General features: G+C 36.1%; 1 non-coding gene across 1 annotated transcript; it reads right to left on the bottom strand.

The window, feature by feature from the left end:
* Nucleotides 1–5,493: 5,493 nt before the first annotated feature.
* LOC105044624 (uncharacterized) lies at nucleotides 5,494–8,487 on the bottom strand. The gene is made up of 6 exons (XR_012141340.1): nucleotides 8,017–8,487; nucleotides 7,691–7,789; nucleotides 7,108–7,612; nucleotides 6,324–7,020; nucleotides 6,190–6,239; nucleotides 5,494–5,782 (listed from the first exon to the last, which is right to left on the bottom strand). It is a non-coding gene; the product is annotated as an uncharacterized protein (transcript).
* Between the last annotated feature and the right edge of the window lie 10,853 nt (nucleotides 8,488–19,340).

Here is a 19,340-nt window from a genome sequence, read left to right as displayed (position 1 = left end):
CCTAGGTCTCTAAGTCCTGTGGCTTCACCTAACAGTTATTGGTATATTCCTTAGTTAAATCAGACCCATCATTCACCAGCGGGTGCAAAACCGTTATTGGGACCTCACCTAACAGTTATTGGGTCCAACCTTATCTCTACCCTAAGATATCACATGTCAATAGAGTGATTGTACCTTTCTGATGCAACCGAACTACTGTAACTAGCCGAGAACAATCAATACCAGGAAGGCATCCGCATCTCTACAATGATGGAAGACCTCTACACTAATATTTAATGAGGAGATTTGAATTTAGATCTCTTCTAAATTAGCAGATCAGACATTCGACTGATTAAATTAGGTTAGCACATCAATATGTCTAATCAGCCTAGTTGGCATGAGTAAACTCGAGTCAACAAGTAACTTAACATGAAACTAAATCTTTTAATATGGCCAGGTAAGTTAAGATGCATGAGGGTCCCCCACTGCTTTCCTTAGACATCAATCAAAATTGATCAGGTCAGACAACGAAACTAATTAAATAACCACTATCTAAATACTTGCCTTAGATACAAATTGATCGATTAGAATCGATTAGATTAACCTATTGAAACGAGTCCGAACCACTGAGCCAAATTCGATTTGAATCAATCAACTCACATCAAAATGTGAATTGATGTGACCAACTACAACTAAAGTCGACTTTGAACCCCTTTGATCTAATCCTAATCATCCATCGATTAGGTTCAATCAACTGTTCAAAATCGAAAATGAATTCTCGCCTGATCTAATCAATTAGACCCTAATTATAGTTTGTGGACTTAAATCTAATTTGTTCAACCCATACCCATATGCAACAACACAATTTCAGATCTAAAAATAATTTTTACATTATGTTTCATTGCATGCATTTAGTGGCTTATGATTTTGAAATTGTTTCAGATCTAAACCTAATTTCATATATCAAATATATATAGTTTCAAATCTAAATCAAATATGCATCATAAATACATTAATTTCAGATCTAAAACTAAATTTACACATATCAAATATGTAAAAAATCAAATCTAAAATAATAATTAAAATATTTTAAAAATATCTTTTCAAAAAATTGATTCACATCAAACTAGGACAACCTTTACAATATAGGAGGTAAACCCTATATCAGGACAACCTTATATCAATTTGATATGAACTTTTAATCATTTTAATTTTAGATCTAAATCAAAATTGAACATATCATATATGTTAATTTTAGATCTAAAAGATTTGATTTAATTATTTTAAAAATAATTTTCAAAACCAATCAATCTTATGCTAGGACAATCTTTGCAGTATAGGGGTAAATCCTAGATCAGGACAACCTTATATCAGCACAAAATTAATTTTAAATCATTAAAACTTTCAGATCTAATCTAAAAACTAAATCATATGTGTTTTCAAAAACCTGACTTTGATACTACTATTAAAAATGGGGTAGGCAGCATGTGTAGATTTTAAAACTTTAAAAACATGCAACGAAAAATAAATCGGGTTAAACTCTTTAACTCCACATGCAAGATGCCAGATCTAAACCTACTCAAGCTCAAAAGGAAGCACATATAATTAATCTAAAATTTAAAAAAATTATGAGATCATATCTCATTATCTTTGCATGGGTAGAAATTCACCGCTTCTGATGATCTCGGATTCGTAGAAAATGGAGCCGCACATGTGTCTGACCTTTACGGATATCCATCGGGATCAATCTCAAACTTTTCTTCTTGTAGAGGATTCTTCTTCTCAAGAAGAGCCTTGACCTTGAAGACTCTAATCAACTCCTTTGATCTTAACTACAAGATCAACTCCTTAATCTACAGCCTTCTTCTTCTTCTCCTCAATCCTTGATCTCTAAATTACCAGAACTCTTTTAGGCGTGTGGAAGAGAGAGCACCCAATCTTTGGGCGTGGAAAGGAAGAATATGAGAGAAAGGAGGCATGGAGATGGAGAGAAAGAAAGTTTTCTTGATGAAAAATCAATCCTAAAAATCCTAGAGACCTCCCTTTAAATAGATACAAATCCTGACACATATTAGGAACCCTGTCATGTTAAAAAGGTAGATTCTTATCACATAAGAATCTTCTACCTTTTAAATCTGATTTATGTCAAATAAAATTAGATATAAAAGGTAATTAATCAGCCATTTTAAGCATGTACAACAGGCATCCATGAAATACATGTCAGGTGGTTGGGGCGCCAACTCTTGGCGCCTCACAAAGGGATCTCCAACCATAAGAGATGGGGTGTGGACCCTACTTCTCTCCTCCACGCCATGACACATAAGAGGGGTGGGCCCTCTAGGATATGGCGCCCAATAATTTTCAAAAAGAAAAATTGTGCCACCCATTCTTCCATCTATTCCACATGCATACTTAGAGATAATTAGGAGATATGGAAGAGATAATGTTAGATAATTATGCCAACTAATTGACTTAATTAAATTTTTTGGGCTTATAATTAAATGTCGAATTAAACCCAAATGAATTTAGATTAGGTTCAAAGCTATGGACTTGATCAAATCAAAGTCCCGAGAAGAATTAGGTTTAACCATGTGCTAGCATGATTCTCATAAACCTAATAGAGTTTCAATAAACCCTAACCCAATTGAAACTTCATAAGTCCAATTGACAAATTTGAGATTAAATCCCTTAATGTGTGATCCCATAGTTTTCATTCTATCTGGTAGTGAAATATATTGTGATCTCTATCACAATATCATCGAAACTCTTTTTGATGGATTGGAATATTTCCAATTCTACTTTCAAAGACCATCGATCATCAAGATGACGCCCGATGATTCTCACAATCCGTCAGTGACACCGAGCAGTATGTAGTGGCGATCCAGTAGAATGAAAGTACGAATTTCTAGGTACAGTTATTGTATGATTTAGTCCTTCTATTGTGAGTCCCGACTTGACGGAAGTCATGGAGAACTCGTCAAACCCCATCGTCAGTCATATGTTAGATTGACTCGATTCAAGTTCATTTGTGAATCCTGTGAAAACTCTTTTTCAGTATTCACACTTACTTTGGCCAAAGACTTTCGAACTCAATCTCGCAAATCACATAGGACTTCTCTTTTTCTACCAAGGTCGATAGATTCCATCTAGGTGCATCCTACTCCAAACAGCGAACCTGAACCTACTGAAGCCAACGTACACAGCAAGGATCCGAATGACTAGGGATCAAGGGAACGTGCAGTCAAACTCAATAGCCTCATTGCGAATAGCCAATGTCATCGCAGGTCAAAGGACCACTCACACCACTACAGCATCGAGAAGATCATTGACGAGTGAGTAGACATTCATGTGGTTCTTGTGTTGGTCATGCTCAGTGCATGTTCTTCTCTAACAACCACCTCCATCTTCATCCCAATGTCTTTACATCGCAGACCCAAGATTCATCGCCCACAAGGAAGGTGAACCATGCATCGATCTCAAATGGATTGATCACTATCCTTCGTGATGATCTTTTAATCAGGAGCATTTAGAAATTAACCACTAATTAATGTATGTCTCAAATTCTTAATTCTTTAAGAATATACAAAAATCATCTTTGTTAATTTTTAAGACAAATCATAGACACATAAGTATGATTGGAATGAAAAAATCTTTTATTTATAATAAAATATTACAAGTATAAGTTTAGGTCCTGCAAATACATAATGTGTCAGCTAACAATTGACTTTTAGGACACAAATCCAATATCTACCTCGTTCGGTTTGGTGTAATTAATCAAAAATGAACTTCAATTTCAGCATAGTAATTGGAGAGAGAAATTAGATATAAATCATCGTTGAGTGTGCTTTTTGTATGAGAATTTAAATCGATCTCTTTTTTGTAGCTAAAAACAATCTCTGCAAACTTGCCGTGGAACCAAAAGCGTCGAGGACAAGTTCAAATTGTTTCATACGGAAGTTGCTTTCAGGAGGAAATCTACTCATTTTTAATGGAAGATTATATTAATATTTTTATATGACATCGTGGCAACGAAAAGTAATTTCAGTTTAAATTGTATTGTAAAACTAAAAAAATGTTCCAAGCCATTGAATGCCCACTCATATGTTTTATGCATTCTGCATGGTTTATTGGAAATAAATGGATTTTGTTATGAATATTGATGTCCTGATTATTCAATCCACCAGGCTGCTTCTCTACAATCTCTCACATGAGCTTCAGATTTTTGGGTTCCTAAACAGCCATTAAGCTTTGTGTTCATTAAGGCCAGATTGATTATTTATGCATACTCCACCAGGCAGCTTCTCATATAATCTCTCCCACTGTAGGAGCTTTCAGATTCTTATAGAGTTCCAAAACAACCATTAAGGCTAGAGTTGATTAAGGCCATATTGTGTAGTTCGACAAAATGGACTACTGGTTACTTTCCACTAGTGGGATCACCTTGTGGATTTAAATTCCTTTGTTGCTTGAATCTGGAGATTGTATTATCAAACCTAACAGGCCTAATGAGAAAGATTGCCACAAATTGGATCATCAAATGTATGTAACACAAGTGGTGCCACTCAACATACCTTCTGATTTGTCATATTTATTTTTTCTTGGAATTGTATTGCAATTAATTCTAAGACCTTCACTGGCTATTTATTAACTATTAACTCTGATAAAGCTTGCAACTGGCAATGACTCAGTAAAGCCTATCAATGATCTAGCAAGATATTTGTCTATAAATCAAAGTTACCTTTTGGCTATTATATGATGAGATTGCATTATATCAATTGGTTCTAGACCATCTTGATCCATCATCACTATCAAGGTCCTTTGGACAATTTATTAATTTAGTTTTATGGCATATATAAGCTCTAATAAAATTTCAGACAGTTTTTTCTAATAAGACCAAAAACTTTTTTTGAAAAAAAGGCTTGGAAGATGGGAATAACACCCTTCCATCTCAGAATTTATTAGCAAGGCCATCTTAACATGCTCTTGCAGTTATGAAGTTCTGAGGCTAATCCTTAACAGTATTGGAGAGGCCATCTGCTTTTTGCCTTTTCTTTTGCCGTCAAAGGCCAGGCCTAAGTATTTTTATGTATGTTATGAGAAAATGGAACAAAATTTATTTGATCTAGATCCATCAAGGCTGTGGGATAATTACCTTAGGAAGAGGTAACTCAATGAGTAACAGCCTCTTCAGAAAGCCAAGAGCCAATCAGCTGGACATTGACATAGCCAAAAATTCAAAGAAAAAAGAAGTCTTCTTTTCAACTTATTAGCATACAAACAGTAACAATGTAAAAGCACTCGAGAACTCCTAGTACCTAGTGACCATCATAGGCAATGAAGCTCTCCATGTTTCAAATTTGAACTGATCGGCAAGGATGAAGTGTGAAACCCATCTTACTAATTCAATATGAAAACTAAACAGTAGTTGAGAATCCTAATGCATCAATGAATGGTTATAAACTATCGACAGAATCCTCTTAGCCTTAGACCATGATGATTTTGTAGAAGGATCCTGTTCATAAACTAAGAACAGGTGCATTCAAATATATCAAATGTATTTGCAACAAAAACCAAATCCACACGATATAGCATATATCCACACCATTGACACCAATCAATCATCTGTGTCCTCCCATCAATGTCATGGAGGCAAAATACAAATTTACACTTTCTGTTGAAGCAGAAAAACACTCCATACAAACTAAAAAAACCATCAACACACTAAATAATATAGTCAGCGGCAGAGCTACAACTCTAATCTTCTGCATATTTGGTCGCATCTGAAGTCCCATAGCTAAGCATTCTGTAAAGGTGACATAAAAGTAATATTTCTAAGCAACATAATAATCGGCAAACCCAGCTAATACAAGGAGACAACTGATGATATAAGATGTAATCAACTAGGAAAGCATGTTAAGGGTAAAAAGGATTTATCAAAAAGTGCATGCTTTTGAAAGTATCCATTTCTCAAATACATATGATGCTTCATTGCAAAATAAGTACATATTCTAGCTATTACTAGGAATGATTTCATCAAATGAGAAAAATCGGAGCGACATAAAATCCCGACAAACTATGCAGCCTATTTCAGTTATCTAAATTGGCATGCAGAATGATGCACAACCAGCTAGATGGAGAAGATACAGCTAACATCACATCTTTGTGTAGGCTATAGTTCCTTAAAAATGTCCAGCGAAACGGATATCAAACCTGATCGGTCGTCGCATCTTCTCCAAATACATCAGAATTAAAATTGTCACCTGACATGTGATAGAACACAAGATCAAGATAGAAGTAGTCGAACATGAGAAATGCAGCACAAAGAAATAGTTCGGTCTAATTACTTGAATTGGGGTCAGTACCCTTCAAATCTTCTTTGTCTTTGCTCCTAAGTTGACTACTCCCATTCCTTTTAGCTCCATCCACATTAGTCCTTATTTGCTCTCCAACAGATAACTTCAACCCTGCTTGGTTTTTCTTCGCCAAACTCCGACCCTTGTCAGCAGAACCGCCAGATCTCTGTGTCCTCGCATTCAAAGATGAACTTTTCACGGAGAGCCTGTTGCCTCTACTAGACTTTTCCCCACATGACCTTTTTCCAGATGCATTTTCCTCCAAAGATTCATTAGCACATATATTGGAAACGATCATTGCCTCAGAATGCTTATTCTCAGGAAAGGGGCCTTCAGCGGTGTTTAGTGCTGGCTCTGCCCCTGTAGGTTCCTCTTTAACAGAACCATCTTCCATATCTTGGACAGGTGCTTCCTCTGTTTCATCCACAACTGGGTTATCATCACCATCATATTCCAAACGACCATTTTTATCGGTCTCACATATTGTATACTCTTCTCCAGCATCGAGTTTGGTTTCCTTCTGTTCAACAAAGGAAGCATCAAACTCGTCGAGATTATAGAAATGAGCATTCGCTTCGTCATTTGATAGCTCATAAGCCTTGAGAAGATCACTCCACAAAGATTCTGCAGAACTGACTCGGTGCCGTACCACATAGTTTTTGAGCTCCATCTGAAGTTTATGAAATGGCTGACAAGTAGAAAGATGAAAGAGTGATAATTCAGACCAATGGTTAACATCATAAGAAAGAAAATGGAAGAAGAAGAAGCCCTGAACCTGGGCCTGGCACTCCGATGCAAGACGGAAGAACGCAGCTGCAACAGAATGCCTCCCCACAGACTCCGCCAGCTTTATCTGAGTGAGCCAATATGTTGAGGTCTCCAGCTTGTCAAGCCTACACTTGCTGCAGCCCTGTGCACTGTGGTATGGTGTGCCCGGCACCGCAGACTTGATCGAAGACATCGGAGTGCAGATCTCTTCCTGCTGGGCAATCTTCTCATCGCCGTCGACAGCTTCTGCCGCCACTGGATCTTGGAAGGACACATGCTGATGCTTCTTGGTGCTGGTCTTGGTTTTACTGGAATCACCACCGGCGACATCCTCATTTGCTGCTTTTCGGTCCTTTCCGGTGACAGCTATGGCGGAGGCATCCATTTTGACCGGTTTTGTGGCGTTTCCTGAAGGTTTCCATGGCTTGCAAGTTTTGGTTGTTGGGGGCTTTGAGAGAGACTTCTCGACCGGAATGTTTGAGCTTCGAGCGACGCCGAAAGCACGCTTTGGCCTGGAAATAAACTTCATTAATGAGGAAGAGAATATGTGAGAACGAAATGAATGAATGAGTTCGGATCAGATCTGATACCTGGTTGGAGCGGTGGTGAGGGCCTGAGATTGTGGTTTCTTGGAAGATTTGATTCGCTCCCCATCTTTTGTGGTGGAGTTTCCTGGGGCCGGCGTTTGCCTGATTGATGCACTCGATCCCAATTAGGAACAATTAACAGATATCATGAAGGAAATTATATGAATGCAAACAAATGCGATTTTTTTTTTTTTTTTTTTTTTGAAGTGATAAATATGCAGCTACTTGGTGGGAACTTGGTGCAATAATTTCTTCATAAAAGGTAAATACAAGAGATTAAAGATTCGTGAATGATTTAACTGGAAAGGAAGGGAGAGAAAATTAATTACCAGGGAAGGGGGTGGGATGGACATCCATAGCGGCTGCGAAGCGAGCGCGTGGGAGGGAAGGAAGGAGGGAGACGGGATTTGAAATTTTTTGAACGAGGATACGCTCTCCAGGGCGCTCAAAAGGAAGATTGGTGGTTCGGATGTCTCTCGTGAACAAGCCAGTTTAGAGGTCACTGTCTACGTGTCGATTTCTGATTAGAGCAGCTGGAGATATTCTTTTGTCGGGGAACCGAGGAATTAAAACCGCGATAGGAGCGCTACGGTTTAATGCATCGTCTCAGTTGGGCCGCCGGCTCCGGTTATATTGGATCGAACATGAGTGCGGGACCCACCACTTGCCGGTGAACCGAGCTTTTGATTGGTTCACTGGGAGCTTTGGACGCGGAACCTTTGGGCTTATATAAGCTTAAAAATGGTACAGGAGAAATCTTTCTGCACCGCGGACGGTGCAGAAAATCTGACGTAGAGCTAATATAATTTTTATTTTTAATATATATTTAATATTTATAATTATTTTTTATTTAAAAATTTTATATAATGAAAATATTTTTATTTTTATAAAAAATTATGGTATTCGATCTATAAAATATTATAATATTATGTCGGATGCCATAATTTTTCAGAGCATAAAAATATTTTATTATTTAAAATTTTTAATTAAAAAATTGACCTGTGATCATTAAATGCATATTGAAAAATGATCGGAAAAAAATGATTTTTCATATTATGACATTCGAATGATATTATGACATCCGAGGCAAATATGATTCGGATGTCATAATTTTTTATAAAAAATAAAATATTTTATCATAAAAATTTTGAATAATAAAATATCTCTTCTTTTGAAAAAAAAAATTATGACATCCGAGATGATATTATGATATCTAAGATCAAAATATAACATCCAGACAGAGATATTTTCATCGTATAAAACTGACCTGCAAAATATTAAATTATATAAAAAATATGACTATATGGATCAATCAGACGAAACATGCACTTCACGTTGGATTTTCTATACCACCCGATGCATAAAGAATTACTCAATGGTACAGATTGCATACTGCCGAGAGTTTAATTGTAGATATCAACTTAGGTCTCGATACGAAGATGAGGCTTGATACAAGGAAAGATTGCTCAATTATGTCTTGAAAATTATTGATTTATAACATAAAAATAGCTTCTCAAGATAAGACTGCGTACATTTGTCTTTTCATATCCTTTAATGATGGAAAGTCTCGCACCTTGGTCATCTTTTATCAACTGAAGTCTAAGAGGCTAGAATTAATTTTTTGAAAATAATCTTTTCCAGGTGAGTTTGCAGCAGAGTAGACCTAATCAAAGCCATCTTTGAATTGATTTTAGGGGGTGTTTTGATGCCCAGATAGATTGTCCTTTGGATTTAACCAATTCTGGTAGAGGATAGAAGAGAGTGTGCGGTAAGATGTAGTGTTCTGCGATCATTGAGGAAAATATTTCTTGGCAGAGAAACCACAAAATAGATAATTTCCAAAGATCATTCAAAATCTTCAATTTTCTGGATAATGGATCCATGGGCAAGCTTCAATTGAGAAGATCTTCTTCTTTTTTTTATTAAAAAAAATCTCCATGCAACAATCTCTTCCCTCACGGCTGCTCTTGATTGATTTTATCCTACACATAATTTATCGGGGCATCCAAATAGTCTCTGTGAATTTGAACATGTAGTTTGTCATCCCAACAAAAACTTGTGAATACTAAAACTCATTTGGATTTGATCATAGTAAACAGGGCATTCATTTGAAAGGTCCAAATAGTTGTGGCTGATTTTAGAGTAATGGTCATTATGTTGTCAATATGTCTCTATAATGATTATTATACAATGGAAATAAAATTTGATAATATGACATTTTCATTGTTTATTTTTTTTAAATGTTTTATATTTGAATGCTGTTTGAAATATGAATGATGAATATGCAAACCTGAAGTTGATCCCAAATCGTTGGTGCATGGCTAGATGGTTTTTATTTTGTTATGCAGATCCAAATCTCCAAGTTAGTCTTTGTAAACAATCAAATAATAGATAAGTAAACCATTATATTCTACATCTATAATACCTCAACCCAAGAACAATTTAGACCCCAACTTAAACATGTACAATGCAAAATCATTACTTTCACTGTAATATATATAATGTGAAACTTTTATATATGCATGGTTCCATCTAAAGTCGGTCTCAAACGAACTCTTCATATTTTAAGTGTAATACAAGCCTTGCCCCACAATTAGTTAACTTGTCTTGGCCATTTAAAAAAAGTTAATAACTATCATCCATCCATCCTTTCACCTGCACCATGTATGCCAAATATTGATTATAAATGAAGATCTCGCAAGGGTTACATTCACAGATATTATGGACCTTATCTGAACACAACAATCACTATCAAGACAAGTCTAGAATTGATACACTTACCCATAACAAGACACATACTCTAGAAGGGATCACAAAATAAGGCTTATCCCAACACTGAACTAGTCTTAGCATGCTGCATATTGGGACTGATTCAAACATAATACAAAGCAACTTTCGTAAAAAAAGCATAAAAAATTATTTATAATATTTAAAATTTTTAAGAATTTTATATAACAACATTTATGTTAGCTTTCAAATTTGAAATAGTATTGGAAAGCATTGATAACTGTTAGATGAATGCCTAGAAGTTAATTATTGGCTGGCACATTTTATAATTTCAAAACCTAATTTTGTACTTGTAATATTTTTATATTAATAAAGAGCTTTCTTTTTTCAATATATTATATGTCCATGATTTGTCCCAGAAATTAACAAAGATGATTTTTGTATATTCTCAAGGTGTTGAAAATTTGAGACATATATTAATTAGTGGTTAGTTTCTAAATGCTCCCGATTAAAAGATCGTCACGGAGAACAGTGATCAATCCATTTAAGATTGGTGCACTGTTCACCTCTCTTATGGACAGATAAATCTCGGATCTGCAGTGTAGGGATACTGGAGTGAGAGTGTGGGTGGTTGTTAGAGAATAACTTATACTAGTATAACCAACACAAAAAACTACTTGGATATCTACTCACTCATCAGTGGTTATCTCGATACTGCAGTGATGTGAGTAGTCCTTTGACTTGCGGATCATCGGCTATTCGTAATAAGACTACTGAGTTTGACTGCATGTTCCTTGATCTCTAACCATTCGGATCCTTGCTATGTATGTTGGCTATAGTAGGTTCAGATTCGCTGTTAGAAATAGGATGCACCTAGAAAGAATCTATCGATCTTCGTAGAAAAGGAAAAGTCCTATGTAATTTGCGAGACTGAGTTTAAAAAATTTTCGACCAAAGCAAGTGTGAATACTGGAAAAGAGTTTTCACGATTTATAAGTAAACTCGAGTCAAACCAATCTAACATATGTCTGACGATGGAATCTGACGAGTTCTCATGACTCATCAAGTCAGGACTCACGATAGAAGGATTGAATTATACGATAACTGCACCTAGAGGTTCATACTTCCATTCTACTGGATTGCCACTACATACTACTAGATGTCACTGGTGATTTGAGACTCATCGAACGTCATCTTGATGATCGATGATCCTCGAAGGATAGAGCTGAAATTATTCCAATCCATCGAAAGGAGTTTCGATGATATTGTAATGAAAATCATAATATATCTTACCACCAATAGAATAGAACCTATGGGGTCACACATTAAGGGATTTAATCTTGAATTAACCAATTAGCTTATGAAGTTCTAATTGGATTAGGATTTAGTAAAATCCTATTAGATTTAAGACAACCATACTAGCAAATAGTTAAATCTAATTCTTCTGTGGACGCATTCTTTATTAGATAAGAATTAGATCAAGTCCATAGCCTTGAATCTAATCTAAATCCATTTTGATTTGGGTTTAGTGGAGCACCTATTTGAGGATCCAAAAGGATTGGATTAATTCAATGAGTTGGCAAACTAATCTTTTCATTTTCTTCCTTGTTTTCTCCTGTTGTGGCGAGGATTAATTAGAAAAAAGAGATGACGCATGATCCCTTTTTTAAAACTCCAAAGGGCGCCATCCCTTGGAGAGAGCGTGAGAGAGAGAGGGGCCCGCCTCCTCTTTTGCTTTGGCATGGAAGGAGAGAGAGAGGGAGAGAGAGGGGCTACGCCCCCTCTTTGTGCATAAAACCGTAAGAGGGCATCAAGAGTTGGCGCCCCAACTATCTGTCTAATAAATCAAGTGGCGCCACTCATGTTGTCTTATAAGATGAAGGCGCCACATCCACTTGACTTTTGAGATAAGGACCTTTCTAATTATATCTGATTTTCTTAGAAAGAAAATCAGATTAAAAGGTAAAAGACCTTATGAGATAAGATCTAATCTTTTTAGTCTGATTGGATAATGATTTGGAATCAAAAAATGCCTATTTAAGGAGATGGTCTCCTAGGATTTGAAATTTTTTTTGAGAATCAAATTACCTCCTCTTCTTCTCCACACCACCCTTTCTTTCTCTCTTTCTATGCCTAAGTGTTAGGCATCCCATCCTCCCACATGCCAAGTGAAGGGTGATTTCTTCTACATCAAGCAAAAAGGGAGAAAGACTGCAATTCAAGTATTGACACCGCAGTCAGAGATCAACGTGTGATCAAAGATTCAAAAGACTGAGATTCTACTTGGAGAAGAAGGATCTACAATGAAAAAAAAGTTCAAGATTAATCTCGATGGATACTTATAGAGGCCGAACACGTGTGTGGCTCCGGAACCTTTAAATTTAAGATTTTCGGTTGCAGTATATTTCAACCCGCACAAGGTATTGAGATCCGATCTCAATTTTATTTTAATGTTCAAAATATATGCATGTCTTAGATCTAGGGCTCAGGTAGATATAGATTAGATCTATTGCATATGGAATTAAAAGATTTAACCTAAATCGTTTTCGCTGCTACTTCAAAAGTTTTGAAATCTATGCATGCAACCCTACCCAATCTTCTAACAGTGGTATCAGAATCACTGATTTTTAAGACATGTATAATTTGATTTTTAGTCTTAGATCTGAAAGTTTAGATGATTTAAAATTGATCTTGTGCTGGTATAAGATTATCCTGGTATAGGATTTACTCCTATATTGAAAAGATTGTCCTAGCACAAGATTAATCGATTTTAAGAACTATTTTCAAAATATTTAAATCAATCTTTTAGATCTGAAAATTGATGTATATGATATGTCTTTATTCATGTTATATCTAAAATTAGAATGATTAAAAGTTCGCATCGGACTGGTATAAGATTGTCCTGATATAGGATTTACTCCCTATATTAAAAAAGTTATCTTAGTTTGATGCAAACGATTTTTTGAAAACTATTTTCAAGATATTTTAATATTATTTTAGATTTGATTTTAAGTGTATTTGATATATGTAATTCTTATTTTAGATATGCAGTTTAATATATATGTGATATATGTTTAAAGTTTAGATCTAAAACTTGATATATATGATATATAAATCATTATAGTTCTAAAACTGTTTCAAGATTATAAGCCACTAATGTATGCAATGCAACATAATCTAAAAAATATTTTTAGAATCTGAAAATTATGTTATTGCATGTGGGTATGGGTTGAATAAATTAAGTCTTGTAATCAAACTACAATTAGGATCACTTGATTAGTAGAGTTTAGTTGTAATTGATTGCATCGTTCATATTTTATGTGAATTGATTGACTCAAGATCAAATTTGACTCAGTGGTTCAGGCCCATGTCAATAGGTTAACCTGATCGATTCTAATCGATCAATTTGGTGTCTAAGACAAGTATCTAGATGGTGGTTATTTAATTAGTTTCATTGTCTGACCTGATCAATTCGTTGGTATCTAAGAAAGCAATGGGGGGACCCCACTCATCTTAACTTATCTAGCATTTTGGAAATTCAATTTCGTATTAGGTTACTTTTGACTCATATCACCTATGCCGACTAGATAATCAGACATATGGATGCGCTGAGTTAAACTTGATCAATCGGATGTCATATCTGTTGATTTAGAAGACATCTAAACCTAAATTTTTCACTAAATATTAAGTCTAGAGGTCTTCCATCGTTATAAAGATGCGGGTGCCTTCCTGTCGTTGATCGTTCTTGACTGATTACAGTGATTCGGTTGCATCGAAAAGACATAACCACTCTATTGGCATTTGATGCCCTGGAGTAGAGATAGAGTTGGGCTCAATAACTGTTAGGTGAGGGTCTCAATGATGGCTTTGCACCCACTGATGAACGATGGGTCTGACTTAATTAAAAAATATTCAATAACTATTAGGTGAGGCCCTTGGACTTAGAGACCAAACCTGTTGCATCTTGCTTAGTAAAGCAATAGACAAGATGTTGTCCACTCATTGGTCTATGCTCATCAATAATTGTTAGGTGAGGTGCGTATGGATCAGTGGGACCGCAGTACCCACTAAAAATCGATCACGTATAGATTTCTTTTTCTTCACCTGAGAAATGTGGGAGATTCAAAGAAATAGTGAGAGCTTTTGTTTATTTTTAAAGTCTCTAGAACAAACATTTAATAAGTACAAATATCTAACTAGAAACTATTCTCTCTATAGATAACCATGTCGAGTATCAACCCCTTAGCTCATATCTTTGACACAAATAGATTGACCGGAACGAACTACAAAGCCTAGCTACAAAATTTAAAAATCGTTCTCATTTTGAAAAACTAACCTATGTCCTAAATCAGGATGTGCCTGTGTTACCAGCTCGTCCATCCTCTGATCAACGAGCCACACTTCAAAAATGGACGGATGAGGATAATAAGACGAAGTGTTATATTCTTGCGTCCATATTCAATGATCTTCAGCGACAGTATGAAGACATGAGGACTGCAAGAAAATACTGACTCATCTGCAAGAGTTGTATGGTGAGTAGAGTCGCACAGCTTGCTTTGAGATCTCTCAAAACTATTAGAGCGAAAATGCATGATGGGCAGTTCATCAATGACCATTATTTGACAATGATCAAGGACATCGAAGAGTTTCAAAAGTTCAGGATGAACATGGATAAGGAATTGTAGGTGAATTTGATCTTCCATCTCTTTTTGATTCATATGGCATTTATTATGAACTACCATATGAATAGATTGATAGCACTTTTTACGAATTGCTGAATATGTTGCTGACAGTTGAGGACACCTTGAAAAGTTCAAGAGGTACGATTCTGACTGTGGAGTGAGCTTCCTCTAAGAGAAAATCTTCTTTCAAAAAAAAAAAAATCTATAAAAAGCAAAAGAACGAGACCAACCTCAAGAAGCAGGTTCTGAAGAAGGCTGACGATAAGAAAAATATTTTTATTGCAATGTCGAAGACCAATGGAGAAGGAACTATTCGACTTATCTGGTGACTGTGAAAAACAGGAAGAAGAATTGGCCTTCTGAAGGTACATCTGATTTGCTCGTAATTGAAACTAATCTAACGATTTCTTCTTTTTCTAGTTGGGTTCTAGATTTTTGTTCAAGTGCTCATCTATGTACTTCTATGCAGGATCTCGAAGAAGTTAGAGGGCTAAAAAAAGATGAGATCACTCTCCGGATCAGCAATGGAGCAAGAGTTGCTACTGTAGCCATCGGACCTATCCTCTACAATTACCATTAGGATTAGTTTAATTTTGAAAGATTGCTATTATGTACCTATAGCCAGTAAGAATTTAATTTTATATCTGTGCTGGTACAGGATAACTATAATTTTCATTTCAATAAAAATATGTGTGCAATTTATTTTGAAAATAAAGTTATTACACGTGCTTTCTTGATTGATGATCTTTATCATTTGCATATGGATGCAATGTTAATATTAATGAGCAAACTGTGAATGTTGTAGGATCCAAGAGACTTAGAGATAAGATTAGCCAAAAGTATCTATGGCACCTTAGACTAGACCATATAGAAGAGGATAGACTCAACAAACTGAAAAAAGATGGTCTTCTCGGACCATTGACTTCCGAGTCTTATCCGGTTTGTGAGTCCTATCTTCAAAAAAAGTGACTAAGCTATCCTTTGTGGGATAAGGAGAAAGGCCACTAAGATATTAGCTCTGGTACACACTGACGTGCGTGATCTATTCTATGTACAAGCCAGGGGTGGCTATGTCTACTTCATAACTTTTACCGATAATTATTCACAGTATGATTTTATGTATTTGATGCATCAAAAGTCTAAAGCCTTTGAAAAATTCATAGAATTCAGACACGAAGTAGAAAAACAAACTGAAAAATTCATAAAGATTCTTCGATTAGATCGAGGAGGGGAATATCTTAGTAAAAATTTCGGCCTATCTCAAGGATAATGGCATAGTCTCACAGTGGACACCTCCAGGGATCTCTCAACTCAATAGGATATCCGAAAGGAGGAATCGGATCCTATTAGATACGATCCAGTCCATGATGAGCTTCATAGATCTTTCTGTATTTCTCTGGGGATATGCATTACTTTCTACAATTCATCTTTTGAATCAGGTTCCTCTAAATCCATTCCTACCACTCCATATGAGTTATGGCATAATAAGAAGCCAGCTCTTGGATATATCAAGATTTGAAGATGTCCGGCCCATATTAAATGACAGCAAGCGCACAAGTTAGAGGCTAGGTCTTTTAGAGCTCGTTTTATTGGGTATCCTAAAAAATTATGGATACTACTTCTATCTTTCTGAGGATCACAATGTAATTATGAGCCGTCATGCCGTTTTCTTAGAAAAAGAGTTTATCTAAGATGGAGGCAATGGAAAGAAGATTGAGCTCGAAGAAAAGATCTCTGAAGAGCATCGAGTCCAAGAATCTGAATCCAGTAGTGAGCCAATAGATGTGGTACCTCCTCCACCTCGTAGATCAAGTAGTGTCTCCCGTCCTCCTGAAAAGTACTTAGGTATTCTTACAAAGATTTAGAGGAAGCGTTCTTTGTAGGAGATAGGGACATTAGGAATGATCTTAAGACCTACGATGAGGCAATATTAGATATTGACTCTAAGAAATGGATGGAAGTGATGAATCAGAAATTGACTTCACGTATTCCAACCAGATTTGGTCTTTAGTAAATCCATGAAGTATTATACCTATTGGGTGTAAATAGATTTATAAAAAAAAATTGAGTCGGATGGTAAAATAGAGACTTATAAGGTAAGGTAGTTGGAAAGACTATAGTTAACGTGAAGCATTGATATAATGAAATTTTTTCGTCCATGGCCATGCTGAAGTCCATCCGCACTCTGCTTGCGATTGCAGTTTTTTATGATTATGAAATTTGATAGATGGATATGAAAACTGCTTTCCTAAATGAATATCTTGAGGAAGATATCTATATGGAGCAGTCTTTGGGTTTCACATCTAGTGATAGTGATCATATGGTCTGCAAACTGCAAAAGTCCATATATGGACTCAAGCAAAATCTCAGAGTTGAAACACTCACTTTAATGATGTGATCAAAATATTTGATTTCATCAAAAATGAAGAGGAGCTGTGTGTGTACAAAAAGATCAGTGGAAGCGCTGTTACATTCTTCGTATTGTACGTAGATGATATTTTCCTAATTGGAATGACATTCCCATACTGATATTGGTCAAAGTATGGTTGTCAAAAGAATTCGTCATGAAAGATTTAGGAGAAGCTTCCTACATTCTTGGTATAATGATCTATAAGAATAGATCTAAGAGAATGATAGGACTCTCATAGCGAATGTACATAGAGAGGTACTGAAGAGGTTCAGCATGAAAAACTCCAAGAGTCTCTTAACCCTTAGATATGGCATCCATCTCTCCAAGAAGATGTGCCCTGATATACCTGAGGAGATCCAATGCATGAGCAAGATCCTTTATGCTTCGGTAATAGGAATCTCATATATGCCATATTATGTACACGACCTGATATAGCCCTTGCCGTGAGTGTCACGAGCAAATATCAGGTAAATTCAGTGAAGAATACTGGATTGTTGTGAAGAACATCCTTAAGTACTTGAGAAGGACTAAGAATTTGTTCTTAATCTTTGATGGTGGATCGAAGCTGAGAGTTGAGGGATACATCGATTCAGACTTTATGACTGATGTTGATGATAAAAATCTACATCGAGGTGTATTTTTTTGTATAATGGTGGTATGGTTAGCTAGAAAATTTTAAGCAGCAATTATTGCAGATTCGACCATGGAAACGAGTACATCACCGCCTTTGAAGCTGCTAAGGAAGCCTTTTGATTCAAGAAGTTCGTTACGAAGCTGGGTGTGATGCCATTACACTGTACTGCGACAACAACGGTGCCATAGCCTTCGCTAAGAAGTTCAGGTCTCACCAGAAGTCCAAACATAAAGAGCAAACATTCCACATCATACGCGAATACTTGAGAAGAAGTTCGTCAAGGTGCAGAGAGTCGACTCCACACTAAGCCTCTCAGCCAGCAGAAGACTGAAGCTTACCTTGAGAAGATGAGTCTTTGGTATATAGCCAATTGGCTTTAGGTCAAGTGAAAATTTGTTAGATGAGTGCCATAGAAGCAATTGTTGGCTGACATATTTTGTAATTTCAGACTTAATTTTGTACTTATAATATTTTTATATTATAAAAGGCTTTTTTTTTCAATCATATTTATGTGTCTATGATTTGTCCATAAATTAATAAAGATGATTTTTGTATATTCTCAAGGTTTGAGAATTTAGACATACATTAATTAGTGGTAGTTTCTAAATGCTCCTGATCAAAGTATCGTCATGGAGGACAGTGATCAATCCATTTAAGATCGATGCACTGTTCACCTCTCTTATAGGCGATGAGTCTTAGATTTGCAGTGTAGGGACACTGGGTGAGAGTGCGAGTGATTATTAGCGAAAAGTTGCACTGAGCATGACCAACATGAGAAATCACTTGATGTCTACTCACTCGTCAGTGGTTATCTCGATGTTGCAGTGGTGTAAGTGGTCCTTTGACCTACGTGTCATCGGCTATTCGCAGTGAGGCTACTAAGTTTGACTGCACATTCTCTTGGTTCCTAGCCATTCAAGTCCTTGCTGTGTATGTTGGCTACAATAGGTTCAGATTCACTGTTAGGAGTAGGATGCACCTAGAATAAATCTATCGATCTTGATAAAAAAGGAGAAATCCAATGTGATTTGCGAGACTGAGTTCAGAAGGTCTTTGACCAAAGCAAGTGTGAATACTAGAAAAAAAATTTTACGGAATTCACAAGTAAACTCGAGTCAAGCCAATCTAGCATATGATTGACGATGGGGTCTAACGAGTTCTCCATGACCTCCGTCAAGTCGGGACTCATGATAGAAGGAC

Source organism: Elaeis guineensis, chromosome 5 (genome assembly GCF_000442705.2).
Source record: "Elaeis guineensis isolate ETL-2024a chromosome 5, EG11, whole genome shotgun sequence".
NCBI classification, from domain to species: Eukaryota; Viridiplantae; Streptophyta; class Magnoliopsida; order Arecales; family Arecaceae; genus Elaeis; species Elaeis guineensis.
This window is presented reverse-complemented; position numbering and strand designations above follow the sequence as displayed.